The sequence below is a fragment of the Toxorhynchites rutilus genome, chromosome 3, assembly GCF_029784135.1.
Source record: "Toxorhynchites rutilus septentrionalis strain SRP chromosome 3, ASM2978413v1, whole genome shotgun sequence".
Taxonomy (NCBI): domain Eukaryota; kingdom Metazoa; phylum Arthropoda; class Insecta; order Diptera; family Culicidae; genus Toxorhynchites; species Toxorhynchites rutilus.
In genome coordinates, this window is record NC_073746.1 from 99,984,746 (window position 1) to 99,993,479 (window position 8,734).

Consider the following 8,734-nt stretch of genomic DNA (forward strand, 5'->3'; position numbering starts at 1 on the left):
TAATAAAAAAAAATCACTATTGAAACGGTTGATAAAATTGGTTGCAATATAGTTACCACTGCCCGTTAACCACAAAAACATTGTTTGCCGCTGCCTTGTAAGCTTCCTTTATTGCGCCTTTGGTTAGGGAAAAATTGAAACATTATTTCTAGTGCAGCGAAAAAAAAGGTTGTTTTTATATATAGACTTACAAATGGAAAATTAAGAATTCGAATTTTTGATCAAATACACCATTTATTTTATTGAAATAATTACATGATCTTACAAAGTAGATACTGAATAGAACCCTCTCAATGAAAAACCTATCAACATGTTGTATTCTAAAATAATTTAAGGCGGTATTCTAGTGTAGAGACACGAATTTCGGACGTTTTTCCGAGTTCCGTAAAAATAAAACAAAGAATATTTCTACTATCCATTATATCATAATTTGTTTATCTATCTATCTATCCATCTATCTATCTATTTTAACAATAAAACAAAAATTGAACGGAGAAAAAATTTTCATAACTAAAATAGTTAAGAGCTGATGAAGTGAGATAGCTAAAAAAAAAAGTTGTGCAATGGCGTACACGATTCCAGCCCTTCTGGTTATCTGAAACAAAAAAATTTAACAGATTCTGAAACAGTAAAGATGCTGCTATCGCATGAACCTCGGACAAGTCAAAAACATCTTTCTTCAGAAAATGGCAGCCGTTTAAAAAATAAAATGCGGTTTAAAATGTTTTGTCTTAGGTTTTCCATTTTATTTGAAATAGTAAAATTTTAAGAATATCATTATTCAGAGGTTCATGCGATAGAGAGTTGCCTGCAGATTGTATCCATATAAATTCGACATGAATCGGTTTAGTAGAACTTGAGATATCGTGTACGCCAGTTTGAAAAAAAGAGTTTCGAGAAAAACGCGTTTGAAGTTCATTGTTACGGGCGTACCAAGTTAAAGGCCGCATCACTGAAATGGCTCTAACTCGGTTATTAGGATTTTCGATAAGTCTTTTCTAGGGTATATTATTGAATGGCTCAACTTCAGAAATATGAAGGAAAAAAATTTTGATTTTTTTCAAATTTCTAGACTGGAATACTGCCTTAAACAGAATTTTCTTCCGGCGCTATATAATCGTGGGTTTTTACATAAAAATGACTCCCAAAATAATATCGTACATGTTTAGCAGTCCTAAAAAATGGAGTATTGCCAGATACCTTTGGAAGTCTTTGGTTGAGCAAAATACTGAAATAACATTTCAAGTGCAGCGAAAAAAATATTTTTTTTGTGGGTGGCAATATAGTTGCTACGGCCTCATAAAGGGTTAAATTCTAAATACTCATTATAATTTCTAATCCTTGACTATCATGTATACATATGTTTTTGCAATCAGAAATATTTCTAATTAATAATTGAAAACATCTTTGCGGTCTATTAGGAAATAGTCGAGTTATTGAAATAGAAAATAGAAATTGCACCAAACTGTTGTTTCTGGTTATCGAAGATGCCTTAAGAATGCTAGAAAAAAAACAAAATGATTGAACATTTCAGTTTCAACACGTACCAATTATATAAATAATTTCAACAATAGTAAACAGTCAACGAATTCAGTGTACTCGCATCAGTAGAAATTTTAAAACTTCATTTCATCAATTAATGTGAAGTTTATGTTACTTCACTTCCAAATCCGCTTGTTTTGAAATGAGACGCAAAGTGGTGAGACGTTAGCTGGTTGATTGATTCTCAAACAAATAAAAAAAAGTTTAACAGAACACGTGTACACCTTGATAGTGAATGTCTTATATCAATGAGATTTATTTCTGCAATGGTGTTGTAGATTGTAGATTTTTCATAAAATGATGTTTTTGTGCATAATCTTTCGGAAACACAAAAAAAATTGTTCGTTCCCACTATTTAGAAAAAAGAAGATCAATGTCCCATTTTGATATTCAAGGCATAACTGTCCCACCATTATTTTTTACGCCCGTAATCAAGCTTGATTGATTCAAGTGAGGGGAGCTTTTCACATTTCATTAGACAATAGGTTACTGCTAATGAAAAGTTACAGGAGGGTTGTGTCCGAGACACGACCGCATAGTTGACGTAGGATTCCGTTAGGCTATCTGTTGATTTTGGATATGTTTGAAGAATTACATCGTTAAACTTTTTGATAAAGATTTGGTGGCCCTGAAAAGGGCTGTTTTGTTTGGTTGATGAGTATTGTTTGTTCACTCCACCAGTGTTTACCGAGTGATGATGACAGAAGGATGGTAAACAGTCGTCGTATGGCGCGTTTCAGATAAAAGATACTGAAGTGGGACGAGATATGATGAAAATAGCCCTCTGTGATCCTAGACAAGATGCCGCTTATTATATGTATGGATGAACTAAAGAAAAAAAAACTCACCAATGTAATATAAGATTATTACCAATACCGAACACAATTATCAATTTTGCTCATCAGTGAAAACATGTTACTTTAATATAGAGAACGTGAACGTGAACGTGAACAATCTGTTCACGTGGGCCCTCAAGCTGGGTATCGAATTCTCTACGGAGAAAACTGAAATGGTCGTTTTTTCTAGGAAGCACGAACCCGCCCAATTCCAGCTTTACCTATCCGGCAAAACGATCCAACACTCTATGTTTTTCAAATACCTGGGTGTATATTTTGATTCTAAATGTACCTGGGGGAGACACATTGCGTATTTGAAACAGAAATGCCAGCAAAGAATCAATTTTCTCCAAACAATAACCGGAACATGGTGGGGTGCCCATCCAGGAGACCTCATTCAGTTGTACAAAACAACGATATTGTCAGTGTTAGAATATGGCAGTTTTTGCTTCCGATCAGCTGCCAGGATTCATATTCTCAAGCTGGAGAGGATACAATATCGTTGCTTGCGTATAGCCATGGGGTGTTTGCAATCGACACATACGATGAGTCTCGAAGTTTTGGCAGGATTACCCCCGCCTACTCTTCGGTTCACAGAATTATCCTACAGATTTCTCATCCGTTGCAAGATCATGAATCCATTGGTGATTGATAACTTCGAAAATCTACTCCAGCTGACTCCTCAGTCAAGTTTTATGTCTTTATACCATGAGTACCTTACCCACGACGTGCACCCTTCACCAGGCATCTCCAACCAAGTTTGCTTCCCATACTTTTGCAATTCCTCTGTCATTTTTGATCTGTCCATGCGACAAAAAATCCATGGAATCCCAGATCATCTACGCTCCGATTATATTCCGCCGATATTTTCGGCAGAATATGGGAAAGTTAGATCTGATAAAATGTTCTTTACTGACGGTTCACACATAAACGGGTCCACTGGCTTCGGCATCTTCAATGAAAATTCCAGTGCCTCTTTCAAACTCAAAGATCCTTGTTCCGTGTATGTCGCAGAAATGGGTGCGATATACTATGCTCTAGGGATCATTGAAACACTGCCCATCGACCATTATTTTATTTTTTCAGACAGTCTCAGCTCAATAGAGGCAATCCGCTCAATGAAAGTTGATAAACGCTCATCTTATTCCCTAACAAGAATAAGACATCTATTGAATGTTTTGGTCGAAAAATTATTCAAGATTACCTTAGCATGGGTTCCCTCTCATTGCTCGATTCCGGGGAATGAGAAAGCGGACTCGCTAGCTAAGGTGGGCGCTTCAGAAGGCACACTTTTTGAAAGGCAAATTGCCTATAATGAATATTTTCACATTCCTCGTCAGGACACACTCGTTAGTTGGCAGCGCATGTGGAGTGAAGATGAGTTCGGTCGTTGGTTACACACGATTATCCCTAAGGTCTCGACGAGTGCATGGTTCAAGGGATTGAATGTAGGTCGTGATTTCATTCGCGTGATATCTCGGCTTATGTCCAATCACTACAACCTAAACGCGCATCTCTATCGCATTGGGCTCGCAGCAAACAATCTTTGTGATTGTGGCGATGGCTACCACGACATCGAGCATGTTGTTTGGTCGTGTATCCGATTCCATGCTGCTCGCTCTCAGCTCTCTAGAGCACTGAGAGCACACGGCAGACAATCGAATATCCCCGTCCGGGATATCTTAGGTAGCCGGGATCCTGATCTTCTGCTTCATCTATACCTGTTCCTCAGAAACGCCGATGTCAACGTTTAATGATGTTTCCTTCGTTGTGTCCCCGTTTCATATCCCTCCTATCCGATCGATAAACTTTTACTTAGTCGCGGCAATACATACACACACTCTTTACAGATGCACGGGTCAAAGGTTGTGCAGTCCACTGATCATTCAACAAGAGCCAAAGGTTGTACCGCTCATGACAACTCTACACGAACTGATGATTGCGCCGGCTAGTGACCATTCTATCCTGGATTCCTCGAGTCGAGAAAGACGCACCACGCTAGATATGGGGTACAGACTAGGGAGCGTTGCTGATTAATGGTCAGCTGCATCCCAATAGGAAGTAGCCCGTGTCGGGCACACGTATAGAGCATCGAATATAGAGAAAACATATTTCAAATGGAAAAAGTAATTTTCTTTGATCATTTTTACTTTCTGAGTATTTTTTAACCCAATGCAAATTTTAATTGGACTAACAACACCTAATACCATATGTAGAGTAAATATATAAACTATCCTTGGATGAAAATGAACACAACAAAACAGACAGCTTAAACCAAACGATCCGTTCTCGAGCGGGAACCAACCTTGGTTTTAATTTAAGAAAAATGAAATAAATCATTTCATATATCAAGTCATTTTTAACACAACTGCTACCAGATACAATTTTATAGTTACACGCCAAATTTTTCACAATACACGATCGGTCATTGATATGAAATTTCACGAGGCAACCAACATTAAAGTTCCAAATATAAATTGTGTTTGCTAGAATTAATCATATCACTCACCTTTTATTTCCAATGCCGATTTCCCCCAGGCAGCTTGGTTTTGTTGTCTCTGTTAGGGAACACATTTCGGTAGGAATGAAAATTCTCTCTCCTCTCTTGTATTTGCAATGCCAATTTTCCCCAGGCAGCTTGGTTTAGATGGCTCCGTTAGGGACTCGTCGCATGTGTCGTCAATTTCGACCAATCAGAAGTGGGTATTTCCGTTAGGATAGGGGTTGAGATTTTCAATTGTTTAATAATTAGTTTCATGACATATATTATTTTCTTCAATATAAAAAAAATGTTATGGAGTACCGAAACCGATTGACGCAAAAATTTCATCACTCCATCATGAAATGACTGAGCAATAAGCGTTTGAAATTGGACAATTTTCACTATGTGCTCGATTTTTGATTTTCAATTTGTACCTCAATATGTTCCCGGAAGACTTAATCCTACATAAAAAAACCGGTGTATTGTTAAACTGAAATGCTTAAACCTTCTGGTAGACAAATATGCTAGAAAACTTTGATTGCGTTTTTTTTCAGTTGCTGATTTTGGAACATGGGACAACTATGCGTAGAACGGCAGCAGGCAGAAATCAAAGGATAGTTGAACCAAAACTAGCAATTATCCCAATGACTGTATCGCACACCCGCAGGCATTGTTGCTCTCCTCATTTCTGATAACGATTATGCAATGAATGTCACACAGGAAAAATGCCCCTCATTATTCACCCTCCCGCTCCCTACGGACTAACTACGGACTGCCTTTGACCATTCTGGCAATAAGACTAGAGCGCAAACTTCACGCTTGCTGCCAAGGATTTGGGATTGTCGGGCGCAAAACGAACAACTTTTGTCCTCACCTTTTCCGCCGAACCCCGTCGTCGTTTTGGGGGGCTAGTTAGTAGTTTATGCCACCTCTGTGCAGTATAGTGCAGATCTGGGACGACACACACTTCGCTTCCCGACGCTCCGGACTCATCGTCATATCTCTAAATTAAAACCACATTATATTGCTGCTTTGGGTTTCATGTGATAATAGCCCTGGGCAGCTCCCGGAAAGCGCAACAAACCGAACCGAAGGGTGAGAAAAGGGCTGAAAAATTACGGTTCGAGCTAAGAGGTGGCACCCCAGCCGTTTATGAGTGTGTCTTACAACAGGAGCAAACATATGGGGCAAAACTAGCAGTATTAGTTGCTTTACAGGACAAGGGCGGTGAATTTATGGCCAAAGTTTAACTAGTTCCTTCCGGCTACCGCTGTAGTGGTGGGATACACATTATGTGGATGGAATCATATCAGAGCCATGAGATGGCTCTGATAGGAGTCATCATTTGATGAATTGTTGACATCGGTCCTGATATTCCCGGAACGCTGAAGTCATTGCAGTTGGTATTATCATTTGTAAAGTGTTTTAATTCAACAATTTTAACGTATTCTTTACTCTCATCGTGAATGTAATACAAAGCACACACACCAGGTGTATAAATATGATTCCACTATCTGCTATTTAAATGAAGTACATTCGTTTTTTTTAAAGTGAACAAATTATGTGTTGTTCATTTGAAGAGCATCCAAAAATATATTTTTTATTTTTGAGTGACTTTCCATCATTCAACATCAGTCATAGTCAAGAATATATTGGTCATTATTATCTACAACCTTAAGCCATTTTCGGGTAATTTCATAATTCTATCCGTGGGAATTCTGTGTTCCATCGACGAAAAACCACGGAAGCTCTACACGAATAGATTATGAAATTTCTCGCAAATTATCATAATCTATTCGTCACATTTTACTCCATGATATGTTTTGAGTTCACTCGTGTGTGTTGTCGCGTTGTTGTCTGGTCTGGCTTGAAAACACAAGCATTGTTTATAGAAGACTGTAAAATATGATTCTTTGCTGATGACCGACTGTTACTTGCGCTTGAACAACACCGAGTCGATCTATCACAGAATTGTACAAAAATTAAGAAATCTAATCATTCTCACGTCACCTAGCGTTACCCGATCGCACTTATACAATGAGAGATGTCGTTTAGTGAAACCATATACCAAAAATAATAAATTTTCTTTTCCCAAGCCTGATCTATTAAAATTCCATCGCTAAGCTATCGCAACCAGCAAAAGGGCACGGTCTATTTGATAGGAGTTAAATGGAGCATTAAATCAGAGCCATCACTGCATCAAAAAGCAGCATATTGAGTATGTATCGTACGCCAGTACCACCCACCAACACCACCCTCTCAAAGTGTCGCGCACTCATGTTTTCCGAAGCCACTTGTCACACTATGTGACGGAATCATAAATAAACCAAATGCCACACAGGACCTGTTTTTTTATTATCCAAGCCCTGCTCGTAGCCATCATCGCCTCGCCTGGCCGAGTGGGGTAGAATAGCTACCGAGACTCGCGAGCGTACGTCATCTTGTTCATTATCATAAATTATACTTTTATATGCGGGATGGCGTCACAGTACGGGTGTTATTAAATTAACTTTTGGCACTTTCGTTCAATCGGTTCGCATCCGGAATTCCGGGATAGAGCCGGGTCTCGGCGCTGGCTCGGGGGACGACAATATGATACTGTCGTGGCTTTAAAGAGATCGAGAGCTCTGTGGAGCAATGGACGCTACCTAGCTCTAAGTGGTGGTTCAATTCCGTGTATTTTTATGGCAATTTTCATTTTTGCTGTGTTACATGCGTTAGACTTTCAACAACAAAAATCGTGATAGCAATATTTCGGGGAAATATCTATATACAGTGGTAGACATTCGTTTAGCCGCACCCTATTTTTCCTCAATATTTTTAAAAATAAGTCAATTCCATGTACAGTTTTGCTCATAAAAGAAGATTATTGTTTACTTTCATCGAATTCATTCTAAGAAAAAGTATAAATTCACTTTTTGTTTTCTAAATAATTCAAATATGTGGAATCAGGATGGACATTCGTTGAGCCGCATCCTAAAATTTCAATGAAAGAAAATTTGGCCGGCAAATTTCGAGTCCAATCGGTAGCTAATATTTAGTATGTCCACATCCATTTCGGATCACTTTGAAAACTCGATTTGGCATCGAGTCAGACAGCTTTTAAAGTGTTGCCATATTGATTATAGTCCAACATTCCTGAATTACTGCCTTGAGACTGGAAATGTTGTCAAATTGTCATCCGTTTGCATAGACCATCTCGGCCAAGATTCTCCATAGGTTCTCTATGGGATTGCAATCGACTGCCAGCAGGTCATTCAAGAAGCGGAATGTCCATCTCGGCAAACCATGCCTTCGATTGCTTGGAAACGTGGATCTATGCATAATCCTGCTGAGAAAACGACATCCTCGGTAGCGTTATTCTCAATATGGCGAATCAAAACGTCCTCCAGTAATTGAAGATACTTTTCGGAGTTCATTCGGGTGAAAATGAAACAAATGAGAAGCTGTGATAGGAAACGGTTCCCCACACTGTCAAATTTCCGCCCCCAAAATTTCGCTTCGATCTCACGGCACTTGACTTAAATTGTACCAATAGCAACTCTAACAGTCCAGACCATCCAAATTGAACTTTTTTCGCCGGAAAATACAACATTTCTCCATTCTAGTTTCCATTTCATGTATTGCCGGGCGAAAATGAGATGGTTCTGCTTATGGGTGGCGGTCAGTTTCGGCTTCCCTTGAAGTTTCTTCCACATGATGTTTGGTGACTCATTAAAGATGCGCGCAATATGCCTCTTCGTTACTGGAACAACCGATTCTGCCTTAATGTATGAGCAGGACATCGTTTCTTGGTAGCTTCGTGTCTTATTCGACCTTTAAGACGCAAAGTAACTTTGGTGTTCCAATTTGTTGGTCGTTATAACCCATATTT